This window comes from Euprymna scolopes, chromosome 21 (genome assembly GCF_053919585.1).
Source record: "Euprymna scolopes isolate OS-2025 chromosome 21, ASM5391958v1, whole genome shotgun sequence".
In the NCBI taxonomy this organism is placed as follows: Eukaryota; Metazoa; Mollusca; class Cephalopoda; order Sepiida; family Sepiolidae; genus Euprymna; species Euprymna scolopes.
In genome coordinates this window covers 20,365,886-20,384,672 of record NC_136502.1, presented here as the reverse complement: position 1 = coordinate 20,384,672, position 18,787 = coordinate 20,365,886, and the positions used below count along the sequence as shown (strand labels likewise).

The 18,787-nt window shown below is 32.5% G+C and overlaps 1 long non-coding RNA gene and 1 other non-coding gene across 2 annotated transcripts; one reads left to right on the top strand and one right to left on the bottom strand.

Annotated features, from left to right (window-relative positions):
• The first annotated feature begins 12,542 nt into the window (after nt 1-12,542).
• Nucleotides 12,543-17,071, top strand: LOC145243072 (uncharacterized). Its single transcript, XR_013862848.1, has 2 exons — nt 12,543-12,716; nt 17,000-17,071. It is a non-coding gene; the product is annotated as an uncharacterized LOC145243072 (long non-coding RNA).
• LOC145243312 (U4 spliceosomal RNA) lies at nt 13,424-13,559 on the bottom strand. Its single transcript, XR_013862853.1, has one exon. It is a non-coding gene; the product is annotated as a U4 spliceosomal RNA (small nuclear RNA).
• Nucleotides 17,072-18,787: the final 1,716 nt, after the last annotated feature.

Below are 18,787 nucleotides of genomic sequence, written 5' to 3'. Positions count from 1 at the left end.
TCAAAGGTTTTGTGCCTAATTTGTTAATTATGTAATAATTTGATATTTTGTGCAAATAAATATTTCAAAGCATACTTCGTATAAACATAGATTTATGACAAATTAGCAGGGAGACCCGACGTTGCTCGGGATTGAATAATGATCAATGTTTCAAACCCCCATACTTTTTATTGTCATCGAAATCAGTGAAATCGCCCATTTTCAATCAATTGATTGCCTGCTCTAGTTTGGGACACATCACGGTGCACTGGGAGGAAGCTTCACATGCTTTTTACACTAAGTTCACAATACATTGTCTACATTGCACTGTAGCAAATCTACTGCTGATTTTATAAAATTACATGTAAATAATGGCTTTGCTTAGTTTAAAACGCATAAGTCAAGTATCATGGTTCACTTGTGCTCTAAACAGAAACATTCATTTCGAACGCATCTCTGTCATATCAAAGAACCTACTGTTGATTTTATATGCCTGGTCTATTTTATATGCCTGGCCTTACCGCTTGTGCGGTGATAATGGCTTGAATTTAAGTTTAAAATAAAAACGTCAAATATCATGGTGCATTTGTGCTTCCAGAAGAAACATTCATTTCGAATGTGCCCCTGTCATAACAAAGAACCTACTGTTAATTTTATATGTCGGACCTTTCGGTTTGTGTGGTAATAAAACTTCTCGAATGCACTTGTGATGTTAGTCTGTGTAAGGTGTTAATTTCGTTAAAATCCCCTCTTTCTTCTGTTATCGGATTTTATTTAAGACATTCCGATACAAAACCAATTTTAGAACACTGCCAGACACATAAAGTACCTTTATGTGTAATTTCATAAAAATCGGCCCAGCCGTTTTAGAGTCCATATGGAGCAAACTCACAGACATACACACAACGTTCCTTTTATATAATAGAAGAGATAAAATTTGAAAATTTCAAACACTTTTGGTATATTTTAAGTAGGATGGTTTATAGGGTAAATGTGGTATTATGGCAACTGCAATGATTCTAGCCAAGAGTAGGACATTCAAACAGTTTATCATAGATCAAGAATGACCAATGTATCCATTTTTACTACAATTTTTATGGCCTTGTGCCTAATTTGTACAAGCTGTAACATTTTTTTTAAATAAATGATTAAAAATATCCTTGATCGGTAAAGGAGAAATTCTTCTAGACTGGGACAATTTTTATTTTTGTGTCGATCCAGAGTTTTTTGAAAGGAAATTGGATTTTCCTCATATTAAAATCAGACATTGTGTCTAACTCTGCTCTCGTAAGGAGTCAAAGAACTTTTGATAAACTATTATTATTATTATAATCCTGGTATAATTAGCCACTACTCATTTACACTCGAATCGCAACGTTATTCTTTCTTGGTGCAAATTATTTGTTATGTATAAATTAAAATCTAAACTGTATTGATTACAAATATATTAAATATTCAATTTTGCTAAAGTAAAAAATAAAAAAAACATTTAAGTTAGCACTATTTTATTTTAATTAATAATATATTGTTGAATTAAATTTACGAATTTATTTAAACCTAATTAAACATAACTTAATTATTCAATTTCTTGCATTAATAACTGCGTTTACACAAATATTGAGCTAGCGATATTAAAGCAGTTCAATATGATATATTGCAGAAAACTGCTACCCAACTTGAATAGTCCAGTATCGATTCTCTCCCTTGGTATAAGTCAATGTTTCTGCTTTGGACAATCAAATAATTCTTCACTAGTAATTCTATTTTATTTCGTTTACCACTCTCTCTCTCTCTCTCTCTCTCTCTCTCTCTCTCTAAACCTCTCTACCCCTCCCCCTGTGTGTGTGTGTGTATGTATATATATATATATATATATATATATATATATATATATATATATATATATATATATATAAGTTTGGTGGTTAAATTTTAAATTCTGAAAAAACAACATATAGACACATATTCGAATTAAGAATTTATTGTTTGACAAAACGAATATATAGAAGGGGGTCATGTTAATTTCCTTAATCCATGGATTTTCAATAATGGCTCAAATCCATGGATTAAGGAAATTAACATAACCCCTTCTATATATTCGTTTTGTCAAACAATAAATTCTTAATTCGAATATGTCTATATGTTGTTTTTTCAGAATTTAACATTTAACCACCAAAGTTACATATTGCTCTATTCTTGAATATTGAGCTTTTCCCTTTTGGCTAGGATCACCTTGGAAGGATTTTTCATCTGAAGTGTCTTATCTCGCTTATATATATATATATATATATATATATATATATATATATATATATATATATATATATATTCAGCTCTACTAACATATTGAGCACTTTTTATCATGTTTTTTTTGCCACTTATACCTCTAAGTGTATATATATATATATATATATATATATATATATATATATATATATATATATATATATATAGCTATAGCTTCTGGGTTTGACCTTTACCCCTGATCTGAAATGAAACACGTACATCAAGTCTGTTGCCCAGGTCGCTGGGAAAATGGTGGGATCCTTCTACCATTCCAGAAGATATCTCACTACTGATACAATTCTCTATCTATATAAAAGCCAAGTACGTCCAAGGATGGAGTACTGCTGCCACATCTGGGCTGGGGCTGCTAAAAACAGCCTATCTTGCCTTGACAGAGTACAAAATAGACTTCGTGGCTTAGTGGGGGATGCCCTTTTCTTTTCCCTGCAACTTCTCTCCCACAGAAAAGACATTGCGAGCCTGTCTTTGTTTTATCATTATTTCCATGGCAAGTGCTCGTCCAAGCTCCAATCTCTGGTCCCCCCCTCGCCAATCTTTCACGAAAAACGCCCGTCTAGCTGAAACCACTGTCAGTAATTTTCCCCACTCTTTATCTGTGCCTAAATCAAAATGTAGATTCCATGAACAAAGTTTCTTTCTTAGAAGTACACGACTGTAGAACTCTCTTCCGTCTGCCTGTTTCCCACCTGACTACAACTTGGATACCTTCAAGTCCAACATAAACAAATTCCTGATGAATCGCCCTCTTGAGTAAGACACTTTATCAAATCTCCAATAGTAACGATTACTACGATACTATCCCATTGATTACTGTACACGCAATAACCCTTATCTCCGAGTGGTAACCCCCATGTAAAAAAAAAATATATATATATATATATATATATATATATATATATATATATATATATATATACGGCATAATCGCATTGACACATGGGTTCTTGTTGGATCAACGAAATTAAGCAACATTGAGCCTGGTTAGTACCAGATGGGTGACCATTTGGGAATTCTAGGCACTGTATGTGCTCTCTGCTTATCTCGGCATTTGTTTCCATTCGTCCTGTACATACACTTCACTTGCCACTGGTATTTAACAATGTCGACTCAGGAGAGATGTGGTTGGAGATTGTGCACTTCCTGCCACAAAAGTTTTCACACCCAGGCACCCTTTCGTGGGTATCCATAGTCTGTCAAAGACTGAAGGAGCCTGTGATATATATATCTATATACATAAAAATGTAACTCTTGGTTCGTTCACAATTAATAGTCTAAAAAACCACTGGACGAATGGCTTCCACGTTTTGGTATAATATGTTTACTATATCCATGTGTGTTTTTATATATTTCTTTTTAATTATAACATTATACTTAATTTTTCTATGATAAATAGGTTTTTTTCTTTGTACCGATAGGCCATTTTTTTTATTTAGGGACAATTATTTCTTACCGCTTCCTGTCACGTGACCAGTGGTTCCAATTTAGCGGTTTTCCTGCTAGATCTGGAGATTTCGTTTGCAATCTAGCGGGGAATTCTAGAAAATCTGGAGATATTTTGCACCCACACACTCGCAATTTTAGATTAAAAAATAAAGAAAAGCGCTTGAAAATACTTTAAAACATAAAATAAACTCATTCATGTAAGTAAAAAACAGTAGCATTTATTGCCTTTGGTAACAATTATTTATTGATTATTTGTTTTGTTTTTCACCTTTTTTTTGGCTAACCATTCTTTAATCTCGCTATAAAATCGATTTTTCCAAGTACATTTTAGGTGGGGGGGGGTATTCCAACCTCCGAAGTTTAGTTTAAAATACGATCTAAGCAACCCTACTTTATTTAGAAGTATTTAGTGGAAAATTGTAAAAAGCAAGAAACAACAGCAAAAAAAAAAAAAAAATTATACCAATACAGTAGAATTTAATTATCTACCAACCTCTATACTTTTAACATGCTAAAACAAAGTTTTTTTGTTTTTTTATTTTTCTAATTTCAAAATATGTTGCACCATTATTGTGATGTTTAATTTGCAGTATATTTCAATTTAACTTTTATTATAAAAAGTTTGAGTTTATGATTTGTTTCCTGCAAAAAAAAAAAAAAGAAATACCCTCTCTGAAAAAACAGGTACAACTAGCTGATAAAATATGTAAACCTTCTGGGGAGCTAACCGCTTCAATATAATTCCAGAAACATATAGTGAGAAAACACGGAACATTTTATATATTGAATATACTATATTTATAATTTTTTTATTGTAGGAAGTTAAAATATGGAGTTTTGGGGGAGGGGGAATTAGCGATTTTTGAAAATTTCAGATGATAAAAGTTAAAAATTTAGCGATTTTCTGGAGATTTCTTTCTCCTGATCTCGCGGGTTTTTTTTTTAAATCTCAGTTGCCAACATTGCATCACTAAAAAAACGCTACATGCTTAATGTAAACAGAATGTGTTTACAATATCGGTAAATTTTCAATGGGTTTAATCACATGATTATTGATAATGTAACCATGTGATTGAAATTTAATTTAAATTAACCACACGTGGTCGCTTTCCTATCAAATATTCATCGAAAAATGGTAGGTACACACCAAATGAATGCCGTTTATAAACATTTTGACCCCTCCCTTTACTTAAAAATTCACCAAAAATCAGGAAATTAACAAATTTTAATGAAAATTGCAGTATTTATCAAATAATGATCGCAGAATATAATGAACTAATTATTTTCACTTAACTCTTAGTGAAAATGTTTTATTTTGTTTAAACAAAAAATACCTTTACTAAAGTTATGGTTTTCAGTAGTAAATCTAAGACAGTAAACGAGCAAGTTCTCTCCAATTCTCTCTCCTCTGATCTTGAGCACGTAGTACAATGGGGAAAGGAGTGGCTGGTTACTTTTAATGCATCTAAAACCAAGCTTCTCTCTTTACATCATCAACATTCTAATCCACATTTGTCATCAATTGAAATGAATGGCTCTCGTCTTCTGGAGGCCTCAAGTTTTGACAAGCTTCTGGGCTTGACCATTACTCGTGATCTTAAATGGAACACGTATATCAAATCTGTTGCCAAGGCCGCTGGAAAAATGGTGGGATCTTTCTATCGATCCAGTAGATATCTCACTGCTGATGCTATTCTCTATCTATATAAGAGCCAGGTACGTCCAAGGATGGAATACTGTTGCCACATCTGGGCAGGAGCTGCTAGAAAGAACTTGTCCTGCCTTGATAGAGTTCAAAATAGACTTCGTAGCCTCGTAGGAGATGTCCTTTTCTCCTCCTTGCAACCTCTATCTCACAGAAGAGATGTTGCGAGTTTGTCTCTGATGTATCGTTATTTTCATGGAAAGTGTTCAACTGAGCTTCAATCTATGGTCCCCCCTCGCCAAACTTTCACAAGAAACACTCGTCTAGCTGTAAACACTATCAATAATTTCCCCCACTCTTTATCTGTGCCTAAACCTAAACGTAGATTCCATGAACAAAGCTTCTTTCTTAGAACTGCACGCCTGTGGAATTGTCTTCCGTTTTCCTGCTTTCCGGCTGACTACAATATGGTTTTGTTCAAGTCTAAAGTAAATAAGTTCTTGATGAGCCGTTCCATATAAGTTATTAAATTTACCAAATTTTCATTACTAATGATTACTAAATTGACCAACTTCTACTGTACACTCTTTAACCCTTATCCTTGAGTGGCCTCTGGGCCTTGATAATGTGGTGATGCCTTTGTAAAAAAAAAAAAAAAAAAAAAAAAAAAAAAAAAATAAAAAACGCAAGAATTCATTTTTGCTTTTTTTATATAAATAAAGCATCGTAATTTGTAACAATAAAACATAATTTTTACAGTAACATTATGAAAAAAGCCCCTAAAGTCCGTATTAATGAATTTGATATAACTCGAAGAAAAATGAATTCTCGCATACTATTCAGGAAATTAAAGATTCAATTAGATTTCTATTTCAGTCACCTAAATTATTTAGGGTGAAATGAGTTTAGGAATTTATAGCCAAACCTAAATATTTTTTTTTTCTTAAGAAAAATAGCATTAATACAGTAAGTTAGGCAAAATTTGCATAGAATGCTCTGCTTTACGGTTGTTGTAAAAATGGAACGGAAATTTGAATTTCGTTCCCTTTTAAATTCGGTACATTTTTACATTACGTCCAACTCATCATTCACATTCAACACGTCAACTTTTATAGCTTTTCGGGTATGCTGGCAAGGTTAGGGGTGTCTATTCCGAAAGCCGTTCTTAACATGGGTAAATTGGTAGGTGTGTCAGAAATTTCGTGAATAATAGTGAATAATTCCGCCCCGTCTTTCCAAGCTTATAACTCCTCGAAAACTGTAACTCAAGCCATAATTTTTTTTTTCAATTAAAGGAGCAAGGACCAAGGTTTCATTAAAAAAAACAAAAAAAAAAAAACAAACAAATGTTTTTTTGTTTTTTTTTTTACAGGTAAATTTCTAAAAAACACTACTTTTTTTGTTTTAAATTTGAATATATAATATATTGACCTTTTCTCTTCAATTTGTGATATATAACACTTTGGTGAGTAAATTATTTACTTTTTAATAGACATTTCAAAATGGGAGGCATGAATTATTCTACCCCCTGTCTTTCCAAGCTTATAACTCATCGAAAAATGTAATTCAAGCCCTAATTTTTTTTTTCAATTAAAGGAGCAAGGACCAAGGTTTCATAAAAAAAAAGAAAAAACAAACAACGTGGTTTAAAAAAAAAAAGGTTTTAAACTTCGAACTTTACAGGTAAATTTCTAAAAACACTACTTTTTTGTTTTAAATTTGAATATATTACTTATTGACCTTTTCTCTTCAATTTGTGATATATAAAACTTTGGTGAGTAAATTAATTATTTACTTTCTAATAGACACTTGAAAATGGGGGGGGGGGGCGTGAATTAAAAAAAAAACGTTTGTCTAAAATATTATATTCGGTTTATTGGAAAGAGCATAAAATTTCACATTGACCCTGAAAATATCGTAAAAATAGAATCAATAGAAAAATTTTGATAGATTTTTAAAGTTTAAAAATTGCAAAATATTGAGTTCGTAAAATTCATTATTGTTTTTAAAAAAATAAAAAAATAATATTGCTATTACTTTTAAAACAACTTTAATAGTTTATTTTGTTAGTATAATCCATAAAAAAAATAAACAACCCACTTTTAAAAGAGAAATTACGAGTTTTTTTATATTTTATTCGCAGTTTCGTGATAGGGGTGTCAAAAATTCTGATACATCTACTAGATTGGAGTGTTTATTCGTTGTAAACGTACCCGACAACCTATAAATGTCGACATTTCCAATGTGAATGGTAAGCTGGACTTATGTAAAAAATAACAAAAAGATATACCAAACTGACTTTTTCGTTTAAGAATGGAATTATTTCCCTTTCGTTATTAACTTTTTTTTTTTTATAAATATTTTGTGTTTTATATACATAAAGTACAATTGTTGAATGTTACTGTTTTGATTATATTCGTTTGGGGGGGGGGGCACAATTAAAAAATTAAGAAAGATTAAAACGAAGTGAAATTTAAGTTTCCGTTCCATTTTTACAACAACCGTAAAACAGCGCATACTCAGCAAATTTTATCGTAATTTATAAGCATAATGTTGAAACCCTAAATCAACATTTTATTTATTTTTTTGCATAATTAATGATGGAAGTATTTTTCTGTTTATTTTCTGAACATCTGTTAAAAAAAATAATTTGTACATTCTCTTGAAAAAAAGAATCAAACTTTTCTCTACTTTCACATAACTATTTACAGTGTTTATGTAAAGCATTCATCTGTTCGTTTTATAATAAAAATTCCGTTTTCAAAGAGAAACGTTTACTGCCAAATTTCTTAAAAAAAAAAAAAGTGCAAGTTTTCCTGAAAAAAAAAACTTTCACCTTACAATTTATGGTAAAAAATTAATCTTTTTTTGGGGGAAAAAATAACAACTTTTATTGATTAAAAAAATTGCAAAAAATAATAAAAGTAAATAAATGAACAAAATGCAATTTTTCTTGAGGAATGTGGTCCATTTTAACAAACTGAACCACAGCAACGCGTGGCCGGGTACAGCTAGTATATATATATATATATATATATATATGGAAATAAAAAGCAAACATAAATCGTTTGTGAATTAATACATGTTTCATCTTCATTTAAAAGATTTTTCCAGGATGATTGATTTGAAAAAAGGTAAAACAAAAACACAAGCGAATTACTCGGAAATATTTGATGTGGAAAAGAGTTTCTGTTATATTTGCGGACGGAATATGGTCTTTAAAATTGAATATATGTAGTGTGTGTGTGTGTGGTGTGGAGAGTTTTTATACAAGATTCATTCTAAAAATAAAGCCTATATATTTTTTTAATTCGAAATGTTGAAGAGCTACGAAGACAGGAATGGTACCATTAAAACGAGCAACCTTTTGTGCTCCAGAATTTATTTTCTACCTAGTCACCACCATTCTCAATGCATTTTTGCCAGGATTTCAAAGGCTCTGCTTCTGATGCATGTCTTGGAATTTCACACATTCAATATTTGCAATGGACAGATGAAACGTACAGGTTATAAGTTCAGTCATCATAACAATGCAATTTGCAATACCCTCTGATCCATTCAGGCGGAATAAAAATAGTAGGCATTACTTTTGGAACAACTCTAGTATCTTGTAACCTTGTTGTTCAAAATAAATTTTAATTTACTTCTTCAAATCAATCTTAGGTTTCTCTCTCTCTCTCTCTCTCTCTCTCTCTCTGTATATATATATATATATATATATATATATATATATACAATCTAAGAAAAAGAATTAAAAGTCGATAAATCCCCTGAAGATCACATAACAGAAAATGTATTAATCTGATCTTATGAATTCATAGGATAAACTAAATAATGCAGATAAAAATAAGCTCAATGTTTAGCAAACTATGTATAACAGTGTTTTAATATACATATGATAGAACTTTTTTATAAGGCATCCACCACTTATTGAGGCCCGAGGACCACTCGAGGATAAGGCTTAATAAATGTATGGCGATCACAGAAACTACAGTGTAGTGGTCGTTAGTGGTGGAGATTGGATACAATTGGGTTATGGCTCAAGTATTTATTTACATTGGACTTGAAGACAATCATGTTGTAGTCAGCTAGAAAGCACAGTTCTAGGGAAAGAGACGTTGTTCATGGAATTTACATTTAGATTTAGGCACAGAGCGGAGAGAATTCTTGGTAGTGGTTGTAGCTAGACGAGTGTTTGTTGTGCATGTTTTGCTGGGAGGACCATAGATTTAAGCTCATTTGCGCACTTGCTATGAAAATAATGATAAGACAAGAAAACTAAGTACGCCTATGTGCGGAATGGTACTTTTGTCAAACAATCAAACAAAGTTTAAAACAACACGTGTAACTTTACTCAGGGGTTAGCATGTAGACACTGTAACGGGATCCCAGGCAGTGCCAGGTATCCTCTTCAGCTAGATGAAGATGGGAGAGAATGAGGTATGGTTGGGGGGGGCATGCTGACACTTGGTCAAGGAAAAACAAGTGTGTATGAGATTTCTGTCCACCAGAGAGGAAGTGGTATCTTTTTCAATGAAAGGAAAATATAAAATCGGATAATAGAATTCGTTGGAACAAGAGATTGCTTTTCTAGTTGGGTTTGGTAAAAATGAATTTTAAATAACTAATTGAGTGAGACAGATACAGTGACTTGGGTTCAAAAGGTCTGCTTTGGTGTCTGGGAGATGTTGTCATTTGGGTCCACCTGTTGTATTTAACTACCAGGCCACCAAGCCAGTGATAAGTTAGTTGGACAGATAAATAAATAAATTGAACCTAGGGAGAGACATGGTCATGAAAGAGGAAGAAGAGGGTCACAAGAAAATAGAAAATGAAAAGAATAAAATAAGGGGATAGAGAAAGGAGTTCATGAGAGAAGAAAAAGAGTAAGATAATGGGATAGAGAAAAAAAGAGGTTCAGAGACAAAAAAAAAGGAAAAGTAATCTTCAATATGACAGAGGGGAGAAGAGGCCAGTTTTATAAAAACGATTGGCTTTTTAGAGTTAGAGTCCTTTTACTGGCTGGCATCGAGGCGTCCACATCGCTCTCACCCTGCTTGGGGGGGGGGCGAAACCCTCATAAGAGCTAAGTCGAAAAGCTCTTGTTCTTAGCTGGGAAATTAATTAGAGGAACTTAAGTTATGCAACCTGCATCATGAAGCTCGGATCAAAGAACTCGACTTTAAAAAAGTGTAGAACGATTTATGAATAATTATTTTGTTGGTTTTTACGAAAACGAACCAGAGTTTTTCTTTCTTTCTCGATTGCCGGCCTGAAAGAAGATGCAGTTTATTTCAGGTATGCCCTGACACCAGATGATGAAGGAGACAGACTGGATCCAGCACGAAGCCAAAGTGACGGCCAAAATCGACAATGTTGTCACACAGACTTAGGGTCATGCACATTTCACGTGCCCTGAGCAGCAGAGAGATATTTTCCAGTGACCAGTGAGAGTCTGGTCACGCTTGAGGGGTCCACCACTAGACAAGTAAGAATGTAGCCCTGCTGGGTTGCATCTATGGTCCTGTGAGCTGGGAGCGATGAACACAGCCAGAAGTACATCACAAGTATGCTCCCGTGAACCAGGTTAGCGACGGATGCGGCCCGGCCCTCGGACAAGAGAGGACGTTAGGGTTATAACACCATCGCAAGGAAACAAGGACAAGGACAGAATTTGACAAGATTTCGCAGTGAAACAACAAACATTTAATTACAGGTATTTTATATAATAACGTCTTCTCGTACTCCAATGTGCTAACAAGACTCTACTGTGTAAAACAAGTGGTACTCAGTCTTTGTCCGTCCATGTTTAGGACATGGCTTTTGCTGTTGCTCTCAGCTCACGTGTAGAACACGTCTATCTTTGTCCTTTCCGGACATCAAAAACCATATTTTTCTCTTTTCATACACCTTTTTCTTCCTCGCAATGACGTCACCTCCTACATGGTTCGGTCATTTGCATACATCTGTTGCAGCTATACATGCGTCCATGCTCTGTTACACATGTCTACTGCTTTATCGATTTTTAAATGAAAAAAAAAAAAAATGATTAACCGTAACGTTTTAAACGCACATAAACTGCTTCTTTGATATCTCTTGATTAAGTTCGATATGTTTGTTCCTTGTTCGATCCTATTTGAGCTTGTTAAAGCATTTTAATCGATATACTCGCAGATCAAATGGACATTTCGGAAAATAATCTGTTTTTGTTAAACCCCTGATAAATGTGTTTTTTTTTTTTCTCTGAGATGCGTTAACTTACAATTCTTTATCAAAACAACTAGAAGTTAATAAATGTGTAATGCATACGGTTAACAAGCAGGTAAGAAAGAGACGTTTTCTTTTAACCACTAGAATTTGCCAATAATAGGGTACAACAATGTTAAATGAAAATCTGTTAGGTAGAAGGAAAATTGGTGCTTGATGAGGAGCGTGGACCCTACGCAAACGTTTGCATTCCACGAATCGCCCCCTCAACAGACATGCGCAGAAGGTTTTCAGTTTTTCAGTGGTCTATTGTTCTATTTTGATTGTCATTTAGTTTTTATTATTATTTTTAATCTCCTCAGGCGAGGAAAATTAATTGCACTGTAGAGAAAAATAAATGAAGATACAAATAAATTTGGTCTTTAAATCAATTTTGCATTTTATTTGGCTTTGGGTGGGGGGCCTGAAAAAGTTTTTCGTGGCTAAATAGACCACTGAAAACCTTCTGCGCATGTCTGTTGAGGGAGCGATTCGTAAAAGTACCGGAAAATTTTATTTCTCAGCTTAAATATTACTTGGGTCTAACTTTGAACATTCAATCAAACTGCCTTGGCCGAACTTACTGAATCAATAAAAGTGAAAAGGCATTGGTTTCTGGTTGGTTAATTGACACTTAAAATGTTTAATCCGGCCTTGAGTATATTTGTTGGAAATTTATTTCTTCTATAATTCACACTACCGTTCAGAAGTTTAAATAATTTTATATTTATGAATTAAATCAGGAAAGTGGTTATTGATAAAATATATATATATATATATATATATATATATATATATATATATATGAAAAGATTTATTGATAGCTGTCATTAATTGTAACAAGCCAGATTGCAGTCACTTCCCCTGACTTCATGTTGTTTATTTAAAGTATTGTATTTGCTTCCCCACTGAACTGAGCAAATTAGTCACAAGGTCGTTTTTTAATGTGGAGAGTGAAGGGGAAATGGGGACCATCTCCACGGGGAGCTGGATAGTGACAATTGGTATGAAGGGTTTCCCCTACATCGACCAAGGTCTTATATGTGGGGTTGCCCTCACATATGGTCTTTGCTTGACACTTGTTGCCCCGGGCCGGGTAAGTAAAAGATGCATACACAAACACACAGACAACGGTTTATAAATTGTAAATATGGTTTTGATTCTTAAACGCTGGGGATTTATTAGTTAGATTAAGATCCATAGAGTGAATGAGGTATTTTGGTAAATGTTGCCAGTCAAGAGTAAGACTCCAAAGTCTACATTTATTACTTTTAATCACTTTAGTCACAAAGACCCTGAACCCTTCCCCTCCCCAATTTCTTGTAGGGCCTTGTGCCTAATTTTGTTGTTTGAAAATCTTTTGTTTTTTTTACTTAATTGTATTTACAAAATTTTAAAAGCAATAAAATATATAAACAAGATCAAAGTGTAGTATCTGTTCTTCAGATGCTGCACTTCAATTTCTTGTTCTCTGTTAGTGGAGGAGAAATCCTTCACGACTGAGACAATTTTTATTTTTGTTCCTTTTCTCCACGTTAAAAAACGACCCTGGTGTCTAACTCCGTCCCGTGGGGAGGCATTGTAAATAGGAACGTACAATTTATTTCGAAAACTATTTTCCTTCTATTTTAGTTTTTCGTAATTTTTCATTATTGGTTTTAATTGAAATTCAATATTTCGAAAAAAAACAAAAAAAAAACAGAAAACAAAAGAAGTGAACAAGGTTAAAAAATTGTTCTAAAAATGAGACATTATTTCAATGAAAGTGCGTTTTTAAAGTCTGTTTTTCGATTGATTTTTACACCTCCTTAGAGGCGTGCAGAAATTGCGGTTGGCACCACGTGGGTGCCATCGCGGGGTATTGGGAATAGTTTTCAACTAGCAATAACAACGCCTCGGAAAATCCTCATTGGCTATTGTATCGCCTCTGCGCAAAGCTAAAGTAACAGCCTCATGTGCGAGTTTATATCTCAGCGTCTTCATACAACACGATCGCTCCTACTATTTTTTGTTTACGCAGGAATTAAATCTTTTCTTCATAAAAAACTCTTTTAATCTGATATTAGACATTATATAAGTATAACAAAACGTTTTCGATAGATTTGAATTAATTTCTATACATGCAAAGCATTTAAATATTTATTTGTTTACTTAAATGAACGACTGCGTTCGTGACGTCCTTCACCTTCATTTTCACACGCGTCGTTTTATTACCGGCTGTGGCTGCTTCCTTGTGCCGAATTAGATTCTTAACGAGATATTTGTTGAACTATTCTTAAAAAAAAAATAAATAAATAATAAATATAAAAAAAAGCTAATATGTTTAGTTATCGTTATTTTGCGAGTTTATTATTTTTTGTTAGGTAAGAACAAAGAAAGCGATGACTCGATACGACTCGAAGTCCGCAGCAAACGGTGTCACATAAAGAAAAAAAAAAAAAAATCCATACCAGACAAGTAGTTTTTATTATATTAACACGGGTTTGTATTACTGTACACATAGATTCGAAAAAGTTGTCAAACGCAAGATAAGTTACTTTTCTACCAAACTGGATATATTTTTTTGTGTTTTTATTCAATGTAACATGTTTATTCAGCTCGAAAAACATGCAGTGTTTACCGATGTATTGGAAAATTCAAAATGGCGCCCGACTCTCTCTTTAACACGGTAAGTTTGGGAAAAGGTTTTATAAATAATAAACTAGACAAAATACTATTAAAAAACACCTAATATATGTCAACTTATGTCATGGTAACATATACTAAGCGAACTTTTTACAGTATTTTGTCTAGTTTATTATTTATAAAACCTTTTCCCAAACTTACCGTGTTAAAGAGAGAGTCGGGCGCCATTTTGAATTTTCCAATACATCGGTAAACACTGCATGTTTTTCGAGCTGAATAAACGTCACATTGAATAAAAACACAAAAACTATATCCAGTTTGGTAGAAAAGTAACTTATCTTGCCTTTGATAAAATTTATTTGCTATATATATTGTTTTTTGACAACTTTTTCGAATCTATGTGTACAGTAATACAAACCCTATTAACGCTATTATTATTCAATGTAGTCTTGGCTGAACTTTCTAATTTTGATCGGGGGACTCTCGAGTCAATATGGATGTTCAATCCAGTAGGTACCTCCAACGCGCACCGCACCACAGTTTTAACCCCTCCCCCTGTATGTAACACGATGTAACTGTAATTTAATTTAATATTATCATCCTAATGTTTTTTACCATTTAAAAGAAGAAGCTTTAAATAAACTGTTAATATTTAAAAAAAATGTTGGTATTTTTTAGATTAGGTCCACCTCCACAATTTTCTTTTAAATGACGACTTAAACGGTTTCCGACTATACTGAATACGGAAATCGCATTGAAATTTTGCAGAAATAAGTAGTTATCGAGATATAAAAAGTTGTTTTATGCATTGTATTCTTTGGTGGCCATCTTTGTTACGCGCGTAGATTTGTTTATGGCGCACGCGCGTAACAAAGATGGCCGTCAAAGAATACAATGCATAAAACAACTTTTTATATTTCGATAACTACTTATTTCTGCAAAATTTCAATGTGATTTCCGTATTCAGCATAGTTGAAAACCTATAAGTCATCATTTAAAAGGAAATTGTGGAGGTGGACCTAATCTAAAAATTTACCAAATTTTTTTACAGCATACAAAAATAATGAAAATGCCAGACAAAAATTGTGTTTACATTATCGATGCTTTAAAACAACGTTCCTATGTAGTGACGTTTTTTTTAAGCCGTTTGACACACCCATGTTTTACAAATCTAGCAAATATCAACTAATAGTCATATTTTCCTGAAATTTTCTATATTTATTCATTATTAAATAAACTTACATATTAAAAGTAGGTTTCATTAAATATATTAGAGGAATTTTTTTTAGGTGTTCTACTGTTCTGCCCCGCCCCATATTTCATGTTACGAAAACTAAAAAAATAAATGTAGGTCGATAAAGATTTCAACATTTTTTAAAGCTGAAAAGATCAAATAATTAAAAAATAGTTATTTTTATATATAAAATCCCGTCATTTTTTTTTTCACTTACCTTTAAGTTGTAAATAAAATTGGACATAAAATCAATATTATTATGCAAAAAATAAAAAATAAACAATTTTGTTTCATTTCTTTTTTCTCGGTAATATAATTATTTGAATTATAACAAAAAAACATAATTCTAAAGAAATAATAGGGTTTGTAGAACTGTCACATAGATTCGAAAAAGTTGTCAAAAAACAAATATATAACAAATAAATGTTATCAAAGGCAGGATAAGTTACTTTTCTACCAAACTGGATATAATTTTCGTGTTTTTATTCAATGTAACATGTTTATTCAGCTCGAAAAGCATATGTTTACCGATGTATTGGAAAATTCAAAATGGCGCCCGACTTTCTCTTTAACACGGTAAGTTCGGGAAAAGGTGTTATAAATAATAAACTAGATAAAATACTGTTAGAAATTCGCTCATTATATGTTATCGTGACATAACTTGACATATATTCGGTGGAGTTTTAATAGTATTTTGTCTAGTTTATTATTTATAATACCTTTTCCCAAACTTACCGTGTTACAGAGAGAGTCGGGCGCCATTTTAAATTTTCCAATACATTGGTAAACACTGCATGTTTTTCGAGTCGAATAAACATGTCACATTGAATAAAAACACAAACAATATATCCAGTTTGGTAGAAAAGTAACTTATCTTGCCTTTGATAAGATTTATTTGTTATATATTTGTTTTTTGACAACTTTTTCGAATCTATGTGTACAGTAATACAAACCCAAATTTTTAAAAAGCTTTAAATGATATTAAATTCAAATATTACGCGATATGAAGTGTAAACATATTTTTATATAACAGGTTTCAATATTATGAAAAGGTAAATTTTTAGTTTACCGACCCCTCGGCATTCAACTTTAATTTGTCGATTTCTGCAGGTTTTCGGGTGCGCTGAGAACGAATATCGCATTTATTTTTTTGCGCAAACACGCAGTTATCCATATTTGAAGACATTCAGTATCCAACGTAATCCTTATCATTTTTAATGGCGACCATCTTGTTTTCCCCATAACTAAAAAACGCCAAAAAAAGCTAAATATGCCACATGAAACTGGAATTCTCCCTCCCCACCACCGGCGTTGGCGCAAAAAAAAAAGTAAGGTTTATTGGAGGGGGAAGGGGTAAATTCCAAGAAATCTGGATCGAAAGGAAAGAACGTAAAGAAAAGACCATAAATTAAAAACAGTATTTAGAGCAAAAATTTATTAAAATAAATTAAAAGGTAAATATTACCTTCCGCTACAACAGAACTCCGACCACTAATTTTTTTTTTTTTTTTTTTTTTTAGGGAATATTCGATGTTGCTGGACACAAATCTGATAACCAAATCCGTCGCAATTTACGGTTTGCATGGTATTAACCCCTTTTAATTGATCTAAAAAAATATATAAAAAAGTTTTCACGAGCGATTTACAAAAGCATATTTTATTTTTTTCGTTCTTTTTTTGGGGGAAGGGGATATTCAATTATAGAACTTGTGTAGGTTAACAGGTGCTTCTGCAGTTTAATTAACCGTTTTTCCATGGAGGGACGGGTGCGGATGTGTTGTGGAAATTTAAGAACACGCCACGGGGAGATAACTCCATGTAAAGCGCCCACACTCCCTCTCCATCTTTATTACTAGCTTTTCTTCCTAAAAATCGAACCTTTTTCTCGGTATCATAACAAATTGTTTTTTCGCTGTAAAAATTTAAAAAAAAAAAAAAAAAAAACTACTTGATGAAATTTAGTGAATTTTTTTTTCAAAGAACTTCGTTCCATAACGTATACGTACAATGTAACCTTTTTTTTTTTCGATATTTTCATTTTTTAATGTCTTGATTAAACTGTACAAGTACCATTTCTTAAACTCTATAATAACACAATTATTGTAAATTTGGATAGTCAAATATTTATATTAACTTTTTTATTTTGTTTAGATATACAGAGAAAAATATAAGCCAAACGGATTAATAAATACATAAATATTCAATTATCAATTTTTCTAAATCAATATAATATAAATGTAAATTTGAAAATTCGATAGTAAAATAACGTTACCTCCAAATAAATTTTATAGTGCTAATGCTCTTCCATATAAATTACAATAAACACACAAAATGATGACATCGTGTTTTTTGTTTAGAATGATGACGTAGTACACAACAGTTTAGAGGTTTCTAAATTGTTCAGAAGTGTTATAAAGTCCTCATTGGATATAGAGTGTTATTCGTACTTTTACAAACATTCTAAAAAAATATATTTATTGCATAAAAAATAAACACCAGAAAAATAACTTTTTTTTATCATGAAAATATTTTTTTAACATCACTTATTAATCATTTTTTTAACATTAATCAAACATAAAAAAAAATATTTCAAAACTTATACAAACAAAAATTAGTCTTTATTTGAAGGAGTTAATTTTTTGTTTAATTTTTTTTTTTTTTCACATAGGCATCACCACTTATCAAGGCCCAAAGACCACTCGAGGATAAGGGTTAAGAGTGTACGGTAGTCAATTGAATAAAATATTAATTGTTAGTAATAGAAATTATATAAATTTGTTAACTAAGTGGAACAGCTCATCAAGAACTTGTTTACGTTGGACTTGAAGACAACCAGATTGTAGTCAGCTGAAAAGCAGGAGAACGGAAGACAGTTCCACAGGCGTGCAGTTCTAAGAAAGAAACTTTGTTCATGAAATTTACGTTTAGGTTTAGGCACAGATAAAGTGTGGGGGGAATTATTGATAGTGTTTTCAGCTAAACGAGTGTTTCTTGTGAAAGTTTGGTGGGGGGAGGGACCATAGATTGAAGCCCAGTCGAGCACTTGCCATGAAAATAACGATAAAGCAGAGACAAACTTGCAACATCTCTTCTGTGAGATAGAGGTTGCAGAGAAGAGAAAAGGAGATCTCCTATGAGGCTACAAAGTCTATTTTGAACTCTATCAAGGCAGGACAAGTCCTTTCTAGCAGTTCCTGCCCAAATGTGGCAACATTACTCCATCCTTGGAGGTACCTGGCTCTTATATAGATAGAGAATTTCTCACTTCTCTAATAGTTTTTAGTGGTCGCCAGTTTTTATTGCAGACG